This window comes from Eleutherodactylus coqui, chromosome 5 (genome assembly GCF_035609145.1).
Source record: "Eleutherodactylus coqui strain aEleCoq1 chromosome 5, aEleCoq1.hap1, whole genome shotgun sequence".
NCBI classification, from domain to species: domain Eukaryota; kingdom Metazoa; phylum Chordata; class Amphibia; order Anura; family Eleutherodactylidae; genus Eleutherodactylus; species Eleutherodactylus coqui.
The window spans coordinates 194,813,830-194,837,978 of record NC_089841.1 but is presented as its reverse complement, the minus strand read 5'-3'; the positions used below and the strand labels follow the sequence as shown (position 1 = coordinate 194,837,978).

The 24,149-nt window shown below is 46.6% G+C and overlaps 1 gene segment (V, D, J or C); it reads right to left on the bottom strand.

Moving 5' to 3' along the window:
- The window catches only part of LOC136628917 (Ig mu chain C region-like), a 392,658-nt gene that overhangs the window by 36,752 nt on the left and 331,757 nt on the right, over positions 1–24,149 (bottom strand).

The window sequence follows — 24,149 nt, the reverse complement described above, 5'->3', positions numbered from 1 at the left end:
TTCACTTTTGATATTCACTTTTTCTGGCATGAAGCCAGTCACAAGACACCCCATTGTCACTGGTGTATCATGGTTAACTTGGTCACAGCATGGTATAAGAGGAAACACTTTTGGGGCAGATAGCGTTACTGCAGAGTAGAAACACAGAATAATTTTAAATGTCAGTACAATTATTACCAAGTCCTGTGAATCCTGTGAATGAAGAGGATACAGAATCTCCTGTCACAGTTACTGATGATAATTATGTAGCTCCTGTCACATAGGTATAATAGAGGAGATCACAACTCATTTATTTGACTCTATTTTTGTACTGTGTAACTTATTTAGGTCAACATAGAAGGTAATAATAATTAAACTGTCCCCTCTGCAGGCACAAATGGTATAGCCTTAACTAATACTAGGCTGATACATCATGGGATTGATTGAAAGTGAGCATAAAACATTTCCCCATCAAGTTGGTGTCTGATAAGTGTCAGACAGGAGGCTGCACTGTATGGAAGTTACTGGAATACACAGAGGTGAACTCCACAGTGTGACAGACAATCAGGGGAGGTGGGCAGGCATCTTGACTACATAGATCAAGCAATAGAGATTTGGCTGATAATCCTCTGTAGTTGATTGGACTGAGTCCTCAAATAAGAAGTTAGGAGTACAACACTACTGCCACAATGTTTCCTATTTGACATGTTGCTCTAACGTAAGTAGTCCTTAGACACTAAATTATATAAGCGGACCTTAAAACTGGATTTAATCGCAAGAGTAGGATGAGACCACATGATACGTCTGACTACATGTGGGTTTAGCACGCCTACATGCCTACAATTTTACCCGAAAAATTTTGCAGCTTTTGGTCACCACAAGTAAGTGTGGTTTGGCTACATGCCAGCCATTCTGTCTGATTACACCTTTAGCTGATCTGTGCAGATATTCAGTGATTAAGCAATGCCTATACCTGCACATAGAAGGTATTGTAAAGTCTGAAGGGGAAATATACTAAGCTCAGCACCTCCTGTATCGGGCTTAGTAAGATTTTCCATGCACACTGAATACATGAAGAAGCGCACGCCTCTTTGTGTATTTCGTGCATCCCCAGCACCTCCATGTGCCTTTTCACAAATGCACCCCAGGTCCAGCCTGGCATACATTTTTGGTACAATCTATACTAGTTTCTGGCGTAAATTATAGAAAAATCTGTCGTTCTGCAGCAGGCTTGCTCCCTCACCCACTTTCGAAAAATTGTCGGGGGCAGTGCAGAATGAAAGAAAGTTGCACATTTTTGCACAGACACACACTTGCACATAATTATGACTTTGTTTTTACACCAGAATGACCGTACATGTCACTACCTGCTATGTACATGAGGACATAGGTGGATGCAAAGCCATCTCTTTGCTTTAAGCCACAAAAAAGTTGTCACTTGTGTAGTAGGCCTAGTTTAACCCTGCCATGAGCATATTCAGGATTTTAGGGTGTTTCAAGCAAAGATCTGACAACAAACATGAATACAGTACCTAACACCAAGATAAAGCAATTCTGTGAAAATCATCCAACTTTACCTTGATTCTGCTGTACCCTGGTGAGGGGTCTACCTATAGAGGGTGCAGTGGTAGCAGTTACATCTGGACCCCCATGGTAAGATTAGCCCAAAGGACACATAAGCAGTTGACAACACTTCTCTGTCCTCCAAAATAAATGAAAAGAAATGGAAACCAGATCAAATGAAGATGACAATTTGCATCTTCAGCCTCCACTTGGTTTATGAAAGCCTACGGTTCCTCTTGGGTCCCTGTTTTTGGCTATTCAGACAGAACATTGGGACGAAAGGCTGAGTACTCACTATAACGCAGCGTGAACCCAGCCTAAGCGAGAGTCCAGCTTATGTTACAATAATGTGTGGAATATCCGTTTATATACAAAATCCTAATGCACATGGCAGCATTATAGCGCATGTATGGCCTTTGTTTTAGAGCAAAGGACAGGATCGAATCCTGTCTTGTGTGCCAAGGACAGCATTTCCCAAAGCAAGATGACCTTCCAGGATGGGACATAATCCTGTTGTTGAAAATAGTACTGGAAACAAACAGCACTCACCGCAACCCGTATGGGGGGGGGGGTTCACTTCCAAGAAGGGTAACTGCACGCCCAAATAGGGATTGAATCCAAATCCCCAATATATACAGTCCAAATAAGGAAGAGTCAGCTGCAGATTTACGGTGCAAGGAAATTTTTATGCATAAGCATATCTTACAAACACCTCATCATCACAAGGAGTAGCGACGTTTCAACCCCAAATATCCGGGTCTTTGTCAAGTATCCTGACGTCATTGCAGGGGATGATGCAACCGCGCAGTACAGGCCGAAGGGGACACGGGACACCCTATTCTCGGCATTAGAGGGGGCCTCAGGGGTGAAACTCTGATCACCCAGCAGCTTATGCCCTATCCTGTGGATAGGAGACAACTTATGATTCTGGTATAACCCCTTTAAGGAAGGTATCAGCAATTTTTCCTTGTGCTATTCTTCGTTTTCAGGAAAGGTGCCTGTTGCTATTCATAGACATTCTAGCTAAGTCTGGTAGGAGGATAAAAGTATGTATTCTTTACTTGTAGCTTGCTGATGAGTGCTTACCATAAAAAAGGTACTTATATACAGTCTAACAATCAGAAAGTATACTCTTCCATTAAACTTCCAATGTAATACAAAACCTCAACTAGTTTTGACACTTGTGTACAGAGCAGTATTTACAGCTGATGTCACCCTAGGCATCTAGACTGGATGCATTACATTATAGGCACCTTTGCACTGGCCAATTATTGTCACGATTTGCTCATTTTTGGGTGATTGCAACAATACCTGGCCAGTGTTAAAAGAGTTTCCTCATCAAAACCATTTGCCACCCATCCACAGGATAGTTAAGACAGTAAATCTATAATCACTGGGGGTTTCAACACTGGCACCCTCAGGGATCATGAGAATGAAGAACCCCAAGCCCATTAGTGAATGGTGTTGCAGTGCGCATGTGTCAACCATTCCACTCACTTCTAGGTGACTGTAGGCTACAGCCAAGTGCATTGCTCAGCTATCTCCATGTATATTGAAAAGAATGGTAGTAAAGCATGAACACTGCTGCTTTATTCACTAGTGGGCTTGGGGTGCTCTTGTGATCCCTGTGGGTGCCAGCAGTTGAGTCCTCAGCAATTATACAATGATCATCTATTCTGATACCCAGACAATACTTATGTGTATACATTTATGCATGTTTAATATACAGTGGTAACAAATCTAAGCGATCAACATAAATGTATGTATACGATCATTCATTAAACACAGGTATGCACATCCACTAGTTACAGAACAGGCATGCACAGCCACTACCTACAGTCCAGGCATGTGCATCCACTACCTACAGTACAGGCATGCATGTCCACTACCTACAGTCCAGGCATGTGCATCCACTACTTACAGTACCGGCATGCGCATCCACTAGGTACAGTACAGGCATACACAGCCACTACCTACAGTACAGGCATGCACATCCACTACTTACAGTACCGGCATGCACGTCCACTAGCTACAGTACAGGCATGTGCATCCACTACCTACAGTACAAGGATGCACATCCACTAGCTACAGTAAAGGCATACACATCCACTAGCTACAGTACAGGGATGTACATCCACCAGCTACATTTCAGGCATGCACAGCCACTACCTACAGTACAGGCATGCACATCCACTAGCTACAGTACAGGGATGCACATTCATTACCTACAGTACAGGCAAGCAAGTCCACTAGCTACATTTCAGGCATGCACATCCACTATGTACAGTACAGGAATGCAAACCCACTACTTACAGTACAGGCATGCACATCCACTACCTACAGTACAGACATGCACGTCCACTACCTACAGTACAGGCATGCACATCCACTACCTACAGTACAGGCATGCATGTCCACTAGCTACAGTACAGGCATGTGCATCCACTACCTACACTACAGGGATGTACATCCACTAGCTACATTTCAGGCATGCACATCCACTATGTACAGTACAGGCATGCACATCCACTATGTACAGTACAGGCATGCACACCCACTACTTACAGTACAGGCATGCACATCTACTAGCTACAGTACGGATATGCACGTCCACTACCTACAGTACAGGCATGCACATCCACTAGCTACAGTAAAGGCATACACATCTACTAGCTACAGTACAGGCATGTGCATCCACTACCTACAGTACAGGCATGCACATCCACTACCTACAGTACCGGCATGCGCATCCACTACCTACAGTACAGGCATGCACGTCCACTAGCTACAGTACAGGCATGTGCATCCACTACCTACAGAACAGGCATGCACATCCACTACCTACACTACAGGGATGTACATCCACAAGCTACATTTCAGGCATGCACACCCACTACTTACAGTACAGGCATGCACATCTACTAGATACAGTACAGACATGCACGTCCACTACCTACAGTACAGGCATGCACATCCACTAGCTACAGTAAAGGCATACACATCTACTAGCTACAGTACAGGCATGTGCATCCACTACCTACAGTACCGGCATGCGCATCCACTACCTACAGTACAGGCATGCACGTCCACTAGCTACAGTACAGGCATGCACGTCCACTAGCTACAGTACAGGCATGTGCATCCACTACCTACAGAACAGGCATGCACATCCACTACCTACACTACAGGGATGTACATCCACTAGCTACATTTCAGGCAAGCACACCCACTACTTACAGTACAGGCATGCACATCTACTAGCTACAGTACGGATATGCACGTCCACTAGCTACAGTACAGGCATGCGCATCCACTAGCTACAGTACAGACATGCACAGCCACTACCTGCAGTACAGGCATGCACACCCACTACCTACAGTACAGGCATGCACGTCCACTAGCTACAGTACAGGCATGTGCATCCACTACCTACACTACAGGGATGTACATCCACTAGCTACAGTACAGGCATGCACGTCCACTAGCTACAGTACAACCATGCGCATGCACTAGCTACAGTACAAGCATGCACATCCACTACCTACAGTACAGGCATGCACATCCACTGGCTACAGTACAGGCATGCACAGCCACTAGCTACAGTACAGACATGCACGTCCACTACCTACAGTACAGGCATGCACGTCCACTACCTACAGTACAGGCATGTGCATCCACTACCAACAGTACAGGCATGCACATCTACTACATACAGTACAGGCATACACATCTACTACCTACAGTACAGGCATATGCATCCACTACCTACAGTACAGACATGCACATCCACTAGCTGCAGTTCAGGCATGCACATCCACTACCTACAGTACAGGCATGCACATCCACTAGCTACAGTACAGGCAAGCATGTCCACTACCTACAGTTCAGGCATGCACATCCACTACGTACTGTACAGGCATGCACATCCACTACCAACAGTAAAGGCATGCACATCCACTAGCTACACTACAGACATGGACATCCACTAGCTACAGTACAACCATGCGCATGCACTAGCTACAGTACAAGCATGCACATCCACTACCTACAGTACAGGCATGCACATCCACTAGCTACAGTACAGGCATGCACAGCCACTACCTACAGTACAGGCATGCACACCCACTACCTACAGTACAGGCATGCACGTCCACTGCCTACAGTACAGGCATGTGCATCCACTACCTACAGTACAGGCATGCACATTCGTTACCTACAGTACAGGCAAGTGCATCCACTACCTACAGTACAGACATGTGCATCCACTACCTACAGTACAGGCATGCACATCCACTACCTGCAGTTCAGGCATGCACATCCACTACCTACAGTACAGGCATGCACATCCACTAGCTACAGTACAGGCAAGCACGTCCACTACCTACAGTTCAGGCATGCACATCCACTAGCTACACTACAGACATTGACATCCACTAGCTACAGTACAGGCATGCACATCCACTAGCTACAGTACAACCATGCGCATGCACTAGCAACAGTACAAGTATGCACATCCACTACCTACAGTACAGGCATGCACAGCCACTACCTACAGTACAGGCATGGGCATCCACTACCTACAGTACAGGCATGTACACCCACTACCTACAGTACAGGCATGCACGTCCACTACCTACAGTACAGGCATGTGCATCCACTACCTACAGTACAGGCATGCACATTCGTTACCTACAGTACAGGCATATGCATCCACTACCTACAGTACAGACATGTGCATCCACTACCTACAGTACAGGCATGCACATCCACTACCTGCAGTTCAGGCATGCACATCCACTACCTACAGTACAGGCATGCACATCCACTAGCTACAGTACAGGCAAGCACGTCCACTACCTACAGTACAGGCATGCACATCCACTAGCTACACTACAGACATTGACATCCACTAGCTACAGTACAGGCAAGGACGTACACTAGCTACAGTAAAGGCATGTACATCCACTAGCTACAGTACAGGCATCTGCATCCACTACCTACAGTACAGACATGCACGTCCACTATCTACAGTACAGGCATGCACGTCCACTACCTACAGTACAGACATGCACATGCACTACCTACAGTACAGGCATTTGCATCCACTACCTACAGTTCAGGCATGCACATCCACTAGCTACAGTACAGGCAAGCACGTCCACTACCTACAGTTCAGGCATGCACATCCACTAGCTACACTACAGACATTGACATCCACTAGCTACACTACAGACATTGACATCCACTAGCTACAGTACAGGCAAGGACGTCCACTAGCTACAGTACAGGCAAGCACGTCCACTACCTACAGTTCAGGCATGCACATCCACTAGCTACACTACAGACATTGACATCCACTAGCTACAGTAAAGGCATCTGCATCCACTACCTACAGTACAGACATGCACGTCCACTACCTACAGTACAGGCATGCACAGCCACTACCTACAGTACAGACATGCACATGCACTACCTACAGTACAGGCAAGTGCATCCACTACCTACAGTACAGGCATGCACAGCCACTAGATACAGTACAGGCAAGTGCATCCACTAGCTACAGTACAGGCATTTGCATCCACTACCTACAGTACAGGCATGCACACCTACTAGCTACAGTACAGGCATGCACAGCCACTAGATACAGTACAGACATGCACGTCCACTACCTACAGTACAGACATGCACGTCCACTACCTACAGTACAGGCATGCACATCCACTAGCTACAGTAAAGGCATACACATCTACTAGCTACAGTACAGGCATGTGCATCCACTACCTACAGTACAGGCATGCACGTCCACTACCTACAGTACCGGCATGCGCATCCACTACCTACAGTACAGGCATGCACGTCCACTAGCTACAGTACAGGCATGTGCATCCACTACCTACAGAACAGGCATGCACATCCACTACCTACACTACAGGGATGTACATCCACTAGCTACATTTCAGGCATGCACACCCACTACTTACAGTACAGGCATGCACATCTACTAGCTACAGTACGGATATGCACGTCCACTAGCTACAGTACAGGCATGCGCATCCACTAGCTACAGTACAGACATGCACAGCCACTACCTGCAGTACAGTCATGCACACCCACTACCTACAGTACAGGCATGCACGTCCACTAGCTACAGTACAGGCATGTGCATCCACTACCTACACTACAGGGATGTACATCCACTAGCTACAGTACAGGCATGCACGTCCACTAGCTACAGTACAACCATGCGCATGTACTAGCTACAGTACAAGCATGCACATCCACTACCTACAGTACAGGCATGCACAGCCACTAGCTACAGTACAGACATGCACGTCCACTACCTACAGTACAGGCATGTGCTTCCACTACCTACAGTACAGGCATGCACATCCACTACCTACAGTACAGGCATACACATCCACTACCTACAGTACAGGCATATGCATCCACTACCTACAGTACAGACATGCACATCCATTAGCTGCAGTTCAGGCATGCACATCCACTAAGTACTGTACAGGCATGCACATCCACTACCAACAGTAAAGGCATGCACATCCACTAGCTACACTACAGACATGGACATCCACTAGCTACAGTACAGGCATGCACATCCACTAGCTACAGTACAGGCATGCACAGCCACTACCTACAGTACAGGCATGCACGTCCACTACCTACAGTACAGGCATGTGCATCCACTACCTACAGTACAGGCATGCACATTCGTTACCTACAGTACAGGCATATGCATCCACTACCTACAGTACAGACATGTGCATCCACTACCTACAGTACAGGCATGCACATCCACTACCTGCAGTTCAGGCATGCACATCCACAACCTACAGTACAGGCATGCACATCCACTAGCTACAGTACAGGCATGCACAGCCACTACCTACAGTACAGGCATGTACATCCACTAGCTACAGTACAGGCAAGGACGTCCACTACCTGCAGTTCAGGCATCTGCATCCACTACCTACAGTACAGGCAAGGACGTCCACTAGCTACAGTACAGGCAAGGACGTCCACTAGCTACAGTAAAGGCATGTACATACACTAGCTACAGTACAGGCATCTGCATCCACTACCTACTGTACAGACATGTGCATCCACTACCTACAGTACAGACATGCGCATCCACTACCTACAGTACAGACATGCGCATCCACTACCTACAGTACAGACATGCACATCCACTGCCTACAGTACAGACATGCGCATCCACTACCTACAGTACAGACATGCACATCCACTGCCTACAGTACAGGCATGCACATCCACTAGCTACAGTACAGGCATGCACATCCACTAGCTACAGTACAGGCATGCACATCCACTAGCTACAGTTTAGGCATGCACATCCACTATGCACAGCCACTAGCTATAGTACAGGCATGTACATCCACTAGCTACAGTACAGGCATGCACATCCACTATGCACAGCCACTAGCTATAGTACAGGCATGTACATCCACTACCTACAGTACAGGCATGCACACCTACTAGCTACAGTACAGGCATGCACAGCCACTAGATACAGTACAGACATGCACGTCCACTACCTACAGTACAGGCATGCACATCCACTACCTACAGTACAGGCATGCACATCCACTATCTACAGTACCGGCATGCACAGCCACTACCTACAGTACAGACATGAACATCCACTACGTACAGTAAAGGCATGCACATCCACTACCTACAGTAAAGGCATGCACAGCCACTACCTACATTAAAGGCATGCACAGCCACTACCTACAGTACAGGCATGCACAGCCACTACCTACAGTACAGGCATGCACATCCACTAGCTACAGTACCGGCATGCACAGCCACTACCTACAGTACAGACATGAACATCCACTACCTACAGTACAGGCATGCACGTCCACTAGCTACAGTACAGGCATGTGCATCCACTACCTACAGTACAGGCATGCACACCTACTAGCTACAGTACTGGCATGCACAGCCACTAGCTATAGTATAGGCATGTACATCCACTAGCTACAGTACAGGCATGCACATCCACTACCTACAGTACAGGCATGGGCATCCACTACCTACAGTATTGGCATGCACATACACTGGCTGCAGTACAGGCATGCACATTCACTCTGTAGATGCATGCACCCCCAAACTCAGTGCATACAGTCAAACATACATGAATATGTCTACATATCTGCATGTTTGTACACATATACACACTCTAACACATATTCATAATATGCATATGAATACGCAAAGAGACATATAATTAATACAGGTGCTCCCCTACTTGCGAACATTGGAGTTATGAACTTCGTTAGATGCGAACAAGCCTGTCTGTAAGTATGGTATAATGCCATAGCATTACATCATACTGTACAGCGATTGGACAGGCAGTCTATGGAGCCGTGCCATAGACAGTCCTTATAGGCAGCCCTTGGGCCTTTCAGAAGGCTCCCGGCTGCCCTGGCAACCACATGGCATCTCTCAGTCTTATCATGGGAGGCCGTATGGGACTGATTATTCATCTTGAAACAAGTATTACAGTTTCAGTAAGAAAAGGTATTTCCATCACACGGCCAGGATACACTTTTTTCCCTGGAAGTAAAAAATAAAGCTTCCTATTGAATAACAGCAAGCAGAGATCTTGAAATTCATGATGAATTGATACAAAAAGTATATAGGAAAACTGTATATTATTTTCAACATATAATGAGTAATAACTATTTGCTTGACTCACAATAACCCTTCAAGCTTGTATTTCAGACACACAATAAGGCTGGGTTCACATCTGCGTTGGAACCTCAGGTTGGAGGTTCCATTGCAGATCCGGCACAATTGCCGGGCAGCTGAGTGGCAACCGAACTGATCCCATTAAAGTCAATGCGGTCCATTCCGCACTGTTCGGTTCCGTCATAAGAACAGAGGTGTAAAATGGAATCCCTGATGCAGATATGCAGGCAGCCTAAATCATACTATTTATTAGTATTCACATAACTTTTTTTATACTATTACAGGTACATAACATTGTCTCATATACTTTGCTTTTGATGCTTGTAACACAATTCCAGATGTACTACAACTGAAACCGCTGCTCTGTTAGGGAAAAGTGAAAGCCCTCCTAAGAAGAGAATTCATTTTCTAAAGCAACACTAACCAGACCCTGACACTTCCAGACCAGTAAAGTACAGTGTTTAATATGTATCTAATTACTACATAGCCCGAAATATCTCTTTAAGATGAATATCCTAAATGTCTAGTAGGTATAAGTATGACAGTAGCAAAAGCATCAATTCTTATTGTCATTATAGAGTAGCAATATGTATATAACCATGAGAAAGAAACATTATAGAACTTAAATATATTATCATATTCTCTTCTCCTCTTACCTATTCAATGGTGGAATACAGCTCAGATCGGTGACTCTGTGTCTTCTCCATGTCAGGCATTTGGAGTCCTGAAATGCTTTGTCTTTGTCTCTGATAATGAATTAATTACCTGACTCAGACTTAGTCCCAAAGGTATAATTATGGAAACTCTTCTCAATTGACTAAACCTCTGGAGACTACAATGTATAGATGATTGAGCACATCAATGAATTGCTTCCTGCAAGATGACAAACACTCACAGGTGGCCATATTGGGTGAAAAAAAATAAAGCCTAGTGGTCAAATAGAGAATTTACGACTTTGTAGCTTTATTGTTTCGATCTCTAAATGTCAGTTACTTTCTCATTAAAGGGGTTCTGTCATAAAAAAAATAATTCTATACTTACCTATTCCTCCCCAGGCAGTCTACTTACCAGATCTTCTCCTCACGGATCTTCTCCTGGCATCTACAGTCCCCCAGGTGAGCACCTCCAGACGGCCAGATCCTCTTTTTTTTTGTGACGAAGCGTACATTGCTGGTTTTCTGCCTCCGGCAGGTTAACGTACGTTACGTTAATAGTGATGTAGTGTTTACTGCCTAGCAGGGTATGCCAAATCCTTGGCAGCCTGCTTTAGCACGACTGTGCATGCGTGATGTCTCACTGCTAGTGTTTCATATACTACATGAAACACCAGCAACGAGATATCGCGCATGCGCACTAAAGCAGGCTGCCGAGGATTTAACATTCCCTGCTAGGCAGTGAACGCTACGCCACTCCTAGCGTTAACTGCCCTGCAGGAAGTGAACTGCAGCTATTGGACGCTCCAAAACAGGAAGAAGAGGATCCGGCCAGCTGGAGTTGTTGTGACTCGGGGGACTGGAGGAGCCAAGAAAAGATAGTTGAGTAGAATATTCTGTAAGAATATGCGGACTGCCTGGGGAGGAATAGGTAAGTATTGTTTTTTTTCTTCTACTGACAGAACCCGTTTAAGTTTTCAGGATGGGATACATTAATGTACTACATTATAACCTGAATTTGATACATTGCCACCTCCAATAGTAGTGTCATGCTTGGTTAACTATTAGAGATGAGCGAGCATACTCGTCCGAGCTTGATACTCGTTCGAGTATTAGGGTGTTCGAGATGCTCGTTACTCGTAACGAGTACCACGCGGTGTTCGGGTTACTTTCATTTTCTTCCCTGAGACGTTAGCGCGCTTTTCTGGCCAATAGAAAGACAGGGAAGGCATTACAACTTCCCCCTGCAACGTTCAAGCCCTATACCACCCCCCCTGCAGTGAGTGGCTGGCGAGATTAGCTGTCACCCGAGTATTAAAATCTGCCCCTCCGGCGGCTCGCCACAGGTGCATTCTGACATTAGTTCAGGGAAAGTGGTATCTTGGTGGAGCTGCTATAGGGAGAGTGTTAGGAGTATTTTAGGTTTCAAGAACCCCAACGGTCCTTCTTAAGGCCATAGAAATCGCAGATCGCACCTATGTGCGATCTGCGATTTCTGTTCTCTTCTCTATATGCGCTCAATGGGGCCGGCGGCAGCAGCGCCGACCCCATTGAGAACATATAGAAGACAAATCATTCTTCTCTGCCACAGCTGTAACAGCTGTGGCAGAGAAGAACGATGTTTGCCCATTGAATTCAATGGAGCCAGCAATACAGCAGGTTCCACTGAAAGCAATGGGCTGCCGGCATGCGCAGGATGAATTGTCGGGAAGGGCTTAAATATATAAGCCCTTCCCTGCAATTCATCCAGAAATGTGTTACAATAAAAATATATACCGGCGTATAAGGCGATGGGGCGTATAAGACGACCCCCCAACTGTCACCTTATACGCCGGCAATACAGTGGAGCAAAGAATAAAAATCATTACTAACTTCTTCTGACATTCTGCGGCGCTGCTGCAGGCTGTCGCTCCCTCCTGGTTCCCGGCAGAGCATTGATTTCTCTACGAAGGGCTTTAAATCCCCGCCTCCAGAAACACACGTGCCTTCAGCCAATCACAGCCAATGACAATGATGTCATTGAATGGCTGTGATTGGCTGTGTTTCTGGAGGCGGGGATTTCAAGCCCTGCGTCCAGAAAGCAATGCTCTGCCGTGGACCAGGAGGGAGCGACAGCCTGCAGGAGCGGCGCAGAACGTCAGAAGAAGTGAGTAATGATTTTTATTCTTTGCTCCACTGTATTGCCGGCGTATAAGGTGACAGTTGGGGGTCGTCTTATACGCCCCGTCGCCTTATACGCCGATATATATTTTTATTGTAACACATTTCTGGATGAATTGCAGGGAAGGGCTTATATATTTAAGCCCTTCCCGACAATTCATCCTGCGATCGCCGGCAGCCCATTGCTTTCAGTGGAACCTGCTGTATTGCTGGCTCCATTGAATTCAATGGGCAAACATCGTTCTTCTCTGCCACAGCTGTTACAACTATGGCAGAGGAGAACGATCTTTACGCTGACAGTGCGGGGGGGGGGGCAGCACTCTTGCCGCTATTGTGGCTTAATAGTGGGACCAGGGAACTTGAGATGCAGCCCAACATGTAGCCCCTCGCCTGCCCTATCCGTTGCTGTGTCGTTCCCATCACTTTCTTGAATTGCCCAGATTTTAACAAACGAAAACCTTAGCGAGCATCGGCGATATACAAAAATGCTCGGGTCGCCCATTGACTTCAATGGGGTTCGTTACTCGAAACGAACCCTCGAGCATTGCGAAAATTTCGTCCCGAGTAACGAGCACCCGAGCATTTTGGTGCTCGCTCATCTCTATTAACTATATTAAGGTGCAACAAAACTTAGGACTCAGGCGCAAAGCCCCTGAAAAAGTAGACTTCCAGTTGAGCAACTGTGAGAACAACTTTATTAAATGCCAGCACATACATATTTCGAGGGCAGAAAGCAGCTTCTTTCTGAAACAGCTGGAATTCAACGCTAATCAGGAGTCAATAAAGTCATCAGGTATTTTATTGCCAGTCCATAGATGTTACCATTAGTGGTTAGTGTGGACAGATTCAAATAGCAACTGCACGAAAACCCTTTTTTCCTCAACTCTAAGTCTACTTCTGCAGGGGTTTTGTGCCTAAGTCCTAAGTTTTGCTGAACCTCCACTCTATGTAATCAGCACCTCTGGCTTATAGTGTCATTAGGATGGCAGCAATCCCGTGCTCCATCTCACGTCTACATCTCTCTTGCACCACAGAAGCTCTGCCTTCCCTTTCTTTTCTGTCTTTATGTTTGTGCTTGGCAAACTGAGAAATTACTAATGTAAGTTTGTCATGAGAAGACTAATAACTAGAGATGAGCGAACGTGCTCGGCCCCGCCCCTTTTTCGCCCGAATACCGCGATTTTCGAGTACTTCCGTACTCGGGCGAAAAAATTCGGGGGGCGCCGTGGCGGCACGGGGGGTTGCAGCGGGGAGTGGGGGGGAGAGGGAGAGAGAGAGGGCTCCCCCCTGTTCCCCGCTGCTACCCCCCGCACCGCCGCGCCTCTCCCCGCCCCCCAGCGCCCCCCGAATCTTTACGCGCGATTACTGAAGTACTCGAAAATGGCGGTACTCGGGTGCGTAAGTACTCATTACGAGTACGTTCGCTCATCTCTACTAATAACTAAAGATGAGCGAGCACACTTGTCCGAGCTTGATGCTCGTTCGAGCATTAGGGTGTTCGAGATGCTCGTTACTCGAGACGAGCACCATGCGGTACTCGAATCAATTCCATTTCCTTCCCTGCATGTTTAGCGCCATTTTCCAGCCAATAGACATGCAGGGAAGGCATTACAACTTCCTCCTGTAACGTTCCAGCCCTATCCCACGCCCCTGCAGTGAGCGGCTGGTGAGATCAAGTGACCACCAAGTATTTAAAGCGGTCCCGCCCGCGGCTCGCCTCAGACACACGCTGGCAGAGAATAGGGAAGGTGCTGCTGCTCATTCAGGCATAGTGTTAGCTTCTTCAAGAACCCCAACAATCCTTCATAGGGCCACATCCGACCATGTGCATTACTGTTGTGGCTACTGGGAGCAGTTTTGCACAGTTTTTTTTTTTCATCTCGGGCTGTGCAGGCTATAGCGTTCTCAGTCTGCAGTCTATTATACAGAGTATAGGAAAAGTGCTTCTGAGATAGGGACAGTGGTAGTGTAGGAACCTGCCTAAAAGAACCCCAACGGTCCTTCTTAGGGCTACCTGTGACCGTGTGCATTTTACTGCCTGGCTGCTGGGAGTTGTAGTGCATCACTATTGCAGAGCCAGATCTTTTTCCAGCCTTCCATATAATTTTTTTCTGGCTGCAGTTTGCATTACATAACCGCTATCAGCCTCCAACTGTACGCCAAAAATTCCATAATTTTTTACACCGCTCTGTGTCTGTCGTCAACTTCACGCACAGCGTACAGCGACAGCCCCTGACAGAGGGAAAGTCATATACATGCTATATAGCCTGTATTCTTTTTCAAAAACAATTTAAAAAAAGGTCATTCGTTGGGCTACCTCTGACCGTGTGCATTTTACTGCCTGGCTGCTGGGAGTTGTAGTAAATCACTATTGCATGGCTAGGCCTGTTTGCAGCTTTCTGTATTCTTTGTTTCTGCCTGGAGTTAGCGTTACAATACCGCTGTCAGCCTCCAACTGAACGCAAATAATTCCATAATTATTCACACCGCTCTGTGTCTGCCGTCAACTTCACGCACAGCGTACGACGACAGCCCTTGATAGACGGAAAGTCATATACATGCTATATAGCCTGTATTCTTTTTCCACAAAATAAAAAAAAAGCTCATTTTTACGGCTACCTGTGACCGTGTGCATTTTACTGCCTGGCTGCTGGGAGTTGTAGTGAATCACTATAATGCAAGGCTAGACCTGTTTGCAGCCTTCTGTATTCTTTGTTTCTGCCTGGAGTTAGCGTTACATAACCGCTGTCAGCCTCCAACTGTACGCCAATAATTCCATAATTATTCACACCGCTCTGTGTCTGCTGTCAACTTCACGCACAGCGTACGGCGACAGCCACTGATAGAGGGAAAGTCATATACACGCTATATAGCCTGTATTCTTTGTCAAAGAAAGAGGCAGTGGGGTGGCCAGGGGTAGAGGCAGGGCCGGAGCGAAGAATCCCCCAACTGTTTCCCAAAGCACCCAATTACGCCAAGCCACCGTGCAAAGGCCTAGGTGTTCAAAGGTGTGGATGTTTTTCAGTGAGAACGCGGACGACCGACGAATAGTGGTGTGCAACCTGTGTCACGCCAAGATCAGCCGGGGAGCCACCACTACCAGCCTCACCACCACCATCATGCGCAGGAATATGATGGCCAAGCACCCCACAAGGTGGGACAAAGGCCGTTTACCGCCTCCAGGTCGCACCACTGCCTCTCCCCCTGTGCCCCAACCTACCACTCAGATCCAACCCCCCTCTCAGGACACAGGCACGAGCGCCTCCCGGCCTGCACCCACACCCTCACCTCTGCTGTCCTCGACCCCATCCAGCAATGTCTTTCAGCGCAGCATCCAGCTGTTGCTAGCACAAGCGTTGGAGAGCAAGCGCAAATACGTCACCACGCACCCGCACGCTCAAGCTTTAAACGTGCACATTGCCAAAGTGATCAGCCTGGAGATGCTGTCATACAGGCTTATGGAAACGGAGGCTTTCAAAAACATGATGGCGGCGGCGGTCCCTACGCTACTCGGTCCCCAGTCACCACTATTTTTCCCGGTGTGCTGTCCCAGCCCTACACCAACACGTCTCCCGCAACATCAATCGTGCCCTCACCAACGCGGTTACTGGGAAGGTCCACTTAACCACAGACACGTGGACAAGTACTGGCGAGCAGGGCCACTTTATCTCCCTGACAGCACACTGGGTGAATTTGGTGGCAGCTGGGACCGAGTCAGAGCCTGGGACCGCACACGTCCTACCCACACCCAGAATAGCGGGTCCTTCCTCGGTTGTGGTATCTGCGGCGGTCTATGCCACCTCCTCTAAACCCTCCCCCCTCCTCCTCCTATGCAACCTCTACCTCACAATTAAGAAATGTGAGCAGCACCTCGCCAGCAGTCGGTGTGGCACGGTAGCACAGCGGTGGGCAAGTGTCAGCAGGCTGTGCTGAAACTCCTCAGCCTAGGTGACAAAAGGCACATGGCCCCCGAGCTGTTGCAGGGTCTGACAGAGCAGACCGACCTCTGGCTTTTGCCGTGAGCCTCCAACCGGGCATGGTCATGTATGACAACGGCCATAACCTGGTGGCGGCTCTGCAGCTCGGCAGCCTCACACATGTTCCATGCCTGGCCCACGTCTTCAATCTGGTGGTTCAGCGCTTTCTGAAAAACTACCCCCACTTGTCTGACCTGCTCGGCAAGGTGCGCCGCGTCTGCGCACATTTCCGCAAGTCCACCACAAACGCTGCCACCCTGAGGACCCTGCAACATCGGTTTAATCTGCCAGAGCACCGACTGCTGTGCGACGTGCCCACACGGTGGAATTCTACGCTGCACATGTTGGCCAGGCTCTATGAGCAGCATAGAGCAATAGTGGACTACCAACTCCAACATGGGCGGCGTAGTGGGAGTCAGCCTCCTCAATTCTTTACCGAGGAGTGGGCCTGGATGGCAGATATCTGCCAGGTCCTTGGAAACTTTGAGGAGTCTACCCAGATGGTAAGCGGCGATGCTGAAATCATTAGCGTCACCATTCCTCTGCTATGCCTGCTGAGAAGTTCGCTGAAAAGCATGAAGGCTGACGCTTTGTGGTCGGAACAGGAGACGGGGGAAGAGAGTATGTCGATTGATAGTCAGAGCACCCTCATGTCTATATCTCAGCGCGTTTTGGAGGAGGAGGAGGAGGAGGAGTTGAGGAGCAGGAGGAGGAGGGGGAAGAGACAGCTGGGCCCACTGCAGAGGGTACCCATGCTGCTTGCCTCCCATCAATTCAGCGTGTATGTCCTGTGGACAAGGAGGAGGAGGATCCTGAAAGTGATCTTCCTAGTGAGGACAGTGATGTGTTGCGTACTGGTACCCTGCAACACATGGCTGACTTCATGTTAGGCTGCCTTTCTCGTGACCCTCGCGTTAGACGCATTCTGGCCACTACGGATTACTGGGTGTACACCCTTCTCGACCCACGGTATAAGGAGAACCTTTCCACTCTCATTCCTGAAGAGGAAAGGGGTTCGAGAGTGATGCAATACCACAGGGCCCTGGTGGACAAACTGATGGTAAACTTTCCATCTGACAGCGCTAGTGGCAGAAGACACAGTTCCGAGGGCCAGGTAGCAGGGTAGGCACAGAGATCAGGCAGCATGTTCAGCACAGGCAGGGGAACACTCTCCAAGGCTTTTGCCAGCTTTATGGCTCCCCAGCAAGACTGTGTCATCACTCCCCAGTAAAGGCTGAGTCAGAGGGAGCACTGTAAAAAGATGGTGAGGGAGTACGTAGCCGATCGTACCACCATCCTCCGTGATGCCTCAGCTCCATACAACTATTGGGTGTCAAAGCTGGACACGTGTCACGAACTTCCGCTGTATGCCCTGGAGGTGCTGGCTTGCCCTGCCGCTAGCGTCTTGTCAGAGAGGGTGTTTAGTGCAGCTGGGGGAATCATCACGGACAAGCGTACCCATTACTAAGATAAGTGAGGGGAGGGCCTGTGCGGCAGCCATTTTGATCACCAGCAACCACCAGCGCCATTACTAGCAGCACTCTACTTCACCACTATTACTGTGTTTTCCTAAAAGACAGTTACACGTGCCTTGTGGTCAGTTTGACTAGTTAACCCCTAATTGCCTGCAGGGCTAACAGGCTATTTATAATTCTATCTATCTTCTGTCACTGCGGCCCTGATGGAGAACTCAAAAAATAATAAAACAAGGTTAAGTAAAGGGAGTGGTAGTAGTAGCAGTAGCCGACCCTTTCAAGAGACATGGACCGAGATATATGGCATTATAGAAAAAAATGGCAGATCATTTTGCGTTCTATGTACTGAAACAGTAGTAAGCAGAACATGGAATATAAATAGACATTTTGAAACTAATCATTCATAGCTCTTGAAAAAAAGGGAGTCTGAAAGGAAGGAATACATTTTCAGGCAGCTACACCTTTATAAGAGCCAATCTAATTCCATCCTTAAATTTGTAAAAGGCTCTACAAATTTAACGTCTACAAGTCTGACCACCGCTCACTCCATAGCTCAGCATGGAAAAGCACTCAGTGAGGGAGAATTTATTAAAGACACTCTCCTACGATGCACACCAGTTCTACTTCACGATATGCAGAATAACGATGCAATTATTAAGAGAATATCTGAGTTACCCCTCAGTATAAATATCATAAAAGACCGAATAAAGAGACTGAACACAAATGTACAAAATCAATTAAAGAGAGACATAAGTATTTGTAAATATGTTTCGATCTCTTGATGAAACTACCAATGTCACATCACATGCTCAGTTGGCCATTATTGGTCGATATTCTGATGGTCTCACAATGAGAGAAGAGTTGATAAAGTTAGTATCAGTGCCAACAAGTACATCAGGAAGCGAAATATATAAGGTTGTTATACAAACATTCCGTGACCTAGGCATTGATATCTCTAAAGTAGTGTCAGTGACGACAGATGGGGCACCAAACATGGTGGGCAAAAAAGTCGGATTTGTCACATTGTTTACGGAAGCTATTGGACATCCGATTGTGCCTTTTCACTGTATCATCCATCAGGAGGCTTTATGTGCCAAGGCAGGATTCACCGACTTAAACGACTTAATGTCAGTTGTTACAAAAATAATTAATTTAACAGCTGCTCGCCCCCTTCACAAGCGAGAATTTTCTGCACTTTAACTGGAGGTTGATTCCACCTACAGTGGACTGCTGATGTACAAAAATGCAAGATGGCTGAGCCGAGGCAAAGTTCTTGAGCACTTTGTGGAGTACTTTGAAGAAATTAAAGGGGTTGTCCCGCGGCAGCAAGTGGGTCTATACACTTCTGTATGGCCATAATAATGCACTTTGTAATGTACATTGTGCATTAATTATGAGCCATACAGAAGTTATAAAAAGTTTTTCACTTACCTGCTCCGCTGCTGGCGTCCTCGTCTCCATGGAGCCCGCCTAATTTTCGCCGTCTAAAATGGTCGAATGGCCAAATTAGACGCGCTTGCGCAGTCCGGGTCTTCTGCTTTCTTCAATGGGGCTCCGTGTAGCTCCGTGTAGCTCCGCCCCGTCACGTGCCGATTCCAGCCAATCAGGAGGCTGGAATCGGCAATGGACCGCACAGAAGAGCTGCGGTCCACGGAGGAAGAGGATCCCGGCGGCCATCTTCACCGGTAAGTATAGAAGTCACCGGAGCGCGGGGATTAAGGTAAGCGCTGAGCCGGTTTTTTTTTTACGTCCCTGCATCGGGGTTGTCTCGCGCCGAACGGGGGGGGGGTTGAAAAAAAAAAAACCCGTTTCGGCGCGGGACAACCCCTTTAAGGTATTTCTTGAGGATAAGGATCTGGGAAACTTTCCTCAGCTCAATGATGATAAGTGGGTCAACACCCTGATGTTTCTTACAGATCTTTGGCAAAAGTATTGACGTTATGTTTGGATACACAAAAGCTTTTGAAAGTAAACTTAAAATTTTCAAGCGAGATGTAGAAACTAAAACTTATAAGTATTTTCCTCGAGTAACCAAGTATTTTGAGAAGGCCAGTGCAGCTGTACCAAATGAAATAGAACCCTTGCATATAAAGTACAAGCAGGTTTTAGGCTCGCTACTTGACCAGTTCAGTGATAAATTTAATTAATTTAGAAGCCTAGAACAGACCATGAAAATAATTAAACATCCTGATGTAGTCGTCTACAGTAGTTTGGAATTAAATGGTTTCCAATGGATGCAAATTGATGATTTGGAGATGCAACTTGCAGAATTTCAAGACAGCATCTGGGCTCAGGTGTTTGTCGACTTGAGGTCAAAGCTTGAGAATCTGCAAAGGTGCCGCTTGGAGAATTAAGAGGAGTGCCACTACGAACAGGAGATTTGGAGTGCCTGGAACTGATTACCAGACACTTTTAGCACCCTGAAAAATATGGCAATGGCTTTACTCACAATTTTTCCCTTTAGGTACTTTTGTGAGACCTTATTCTCAGCCTTAAATAATATCAAAACCAACAAAAGAGACAGACTGACAGATGAAGTTAGTAGCGCTTGCTTGGCCTTGAAGCGTACAAAATACCAACCTTCAATTGAAGATTTAGCCAATGAAATTCAGCAACAAAAAAGTCACTAATAGGCAGGTTAGTTAAAGAATTCCCGCTCCCCTCACTTATCTCAGTTCACGGCACCCCACACAAGTTAAATAATATCAAGACCAACAAAAGAAACCGATTGACGGATGAACAAAGAAGTCACTAAGCAGGTAAGTTAAAATATTTAGTTTGGGGTTTATTCAATACAGTTATATATTACAATTATACATTTTTGTTATTTAAACTATAAATATCACAAATTTTAGTTTTTTTTCTCGAAGTGACACACCACTCGAGTTATGCTCGGGTTTTTGGCGAATTTTGACACACCGAGCTCAAAAGGTAGTCCATCACTGTTCTATGTTATTCAGTTATCTGCTAGATCATTCTGCATTTATTTGCTACCATTCACCCACTCATCTACCCCAGTGAATGTCTGCTCTGTGAGCAGCAAACTGCTTTCCATGTTATCAGTGGATCTCAGAGTTGCCAGCTGTACATTTAGATCCAGTTTCTGTGCTTCCAAATACACAGCACGCTCACATTTCATACAGCAGTATGCACCTTCGAACGGCTGTTCAAGGACTGTATACATGGCACAAGATGTAAACTGGATGGCATTGTCAATAAAGGAGCACATTCTAAATGTGGATTATATAGACAGATTAGATAAACGTAATATATGCAAATATTAAAATAGATAAACAGAAAATAAATACAAGTGACTCTTTTAAAGTTCCTGAATTTAAAATCACTAATATCATGTCATGCACTGAAGAAACAGCACACTTTGGACTACAGCACACTTACTCAGCTCGCTAACTCGCTCATGTTTGCTCTGTATAGCTCTTAGCTGAAATACTCTTTCTCCTCCTCTGTTTGGAAAGGACACAGAAAGTTCCATAGATGCAATTCATCACACCTTGATTGGGTAACCCTGCCCTAAAAGGGGTTGTCCCGCGGCAGCAAGTGGGTCTATACACTTCTGTATGGCCATATTAATGCACTTTGTAATGTACATTGTGCATTAATTATGAGCCATACAGAAGTTATAAAAAGTTTTATACTTACCTGCTCCGTTGCTGGCGTCCTCGTTCCCATGGAGCCGACTAATTTTCGCCCTCCGATGGCCAAATTAGCCGCGCTTGCGCAGTCCGGGTCTTCTGCTCTCTTCAATGGAGCCGCTCGTGCAGAATGCCGACTCCGTGTAGCTCCGCCCCGTCACGTGCCGATTCCAGCCAATCAGGAGGCTGGAATCGGCAATGGACCGCACAGAAGAGCTGCGGTCCACGGAGGGAGCAGACCCCGGCGGCCATCTTCAGCAGGTAAGTATGAAGACGCCGGACCGCCGGGATTCAGGTAAGCGCCGTTTCGGCGCGGGACAACCCCTTTAATTAATCACTTGCACAAAGTAATGCAGATTGAAACCTGCAAATAAACTCTTATATACTTTTAAATACAACAATTTAACAATGTAACTCTCCAATACCCCCTCCGCACAATCTAGAAGCACAACAAAAACGTATACTATTAGGTCTCATGTCCACGGGCAAAGGAAGAATTAAAATCCGCAGCGGATTTTAACTCTTCTCCCGCCCGCGGATCCGCACCCCATAGGGATGCATTGACCACCCGCGGGTAGATAAATACCCGCAGATGGTCAATAAAAGGGGGGGAAAAAAATGGAGCATGAAAAAAAACGTGACATGCTCCATCTTCGTGCGGGTCTCCCGTGGGGATGGCTCCCGCAGGCTTCTATTGAAGCCTATGGAAGCCGTCCGGATCCGCGGGAGACCTAAAATAAGAATAACTTACCCGCAGCGGACCGGGCACCTCTTCTCTTCCTCACGGCCGGATCTGCTTGCTTCGGTCCGGCGGATGTGCCCGGCGCATGCGCGTGGCACGCCTCCGACGTGCCGAGTACATCCGCCGGCCGAAGAAAGAACATCCGGCCGTGAAGAAGAGAAGACCTGCCCGGTCCGCTGCGGGTAAGTTAATTCTTATTAATTCTTATTTTAAGCGCTCATGTCCGTGGGGCAGGAGGGACCCGCTACGGATTCTCCATGGAGAATCCGTAGCGGGCCTGATTTTCCCCGTGGACATGAGGCCTTAATGTTTTGTAGTATTATACCAAATCTATCTATAAATATGTTCACTCTTAGCTTTTCTAGAATTGTGCTAAATTATTAAATTAGTCATTATATCAATAGAACACAATCTTGCTCCATCTAAACTATCCTTATTTTTAACATGGGAGCCTATGGTGACAGATAGCATCTGACAGTTGGCATCTGACAAGGCATTCATTAGTCATACATGTTTTTCCCATGTATGTTTATCATCTTTGTCATGCATCTCATGTTATGTTGAACTTAAAGACAAGTTAAGAAATGGCACATCTATATTTATCTATTACAATAAGAATATAGATAGGAATACACAAAAAACATTTTCTCCCTCATGCTCATCATTGACAGTAATTCTACATATCTAGAAGCTCCAATTACATTACTCAGTATTGCTAGAAGTCTCAAATAATACATATTTCATATAAACTACGCTGTAGCTCACTATGTTAGGGTCTATATTCACTTTTTGAGTAGGGAGGGGTATTTTTTAAAATAATCTTAATTAATTGAACAATTGATACTCAAAAATGATTAACTATGATTAGAGATGAGCGAGCACCAAAATGCTCGGGTGCTTGTTACTCGGGACGAAAATTTCGCGATGCTCGAGGGTTCGTTTTGAATAACGAACCCCATTGAAGTCAATGGGCGACCCGAGCATTTTTGTATATCGCCGATGCTCGCTAAGGTTTCCATTTGTGAAAATCGGGGCAATTCAAGAAAGTGATGGGAACGACACAGCAACGGATAGGGCAGGCGAGGGGCTACATGTTGGGCTGCATCTCAAGTTCCCTGGTCCCACTATTAAGCCACAATAGCGGCAAGAGTGGGCCCCCCCCTCCCAACAATTTTTACTTCTGAAAAGCCCTCATTAGCAATGCATACCTTAGC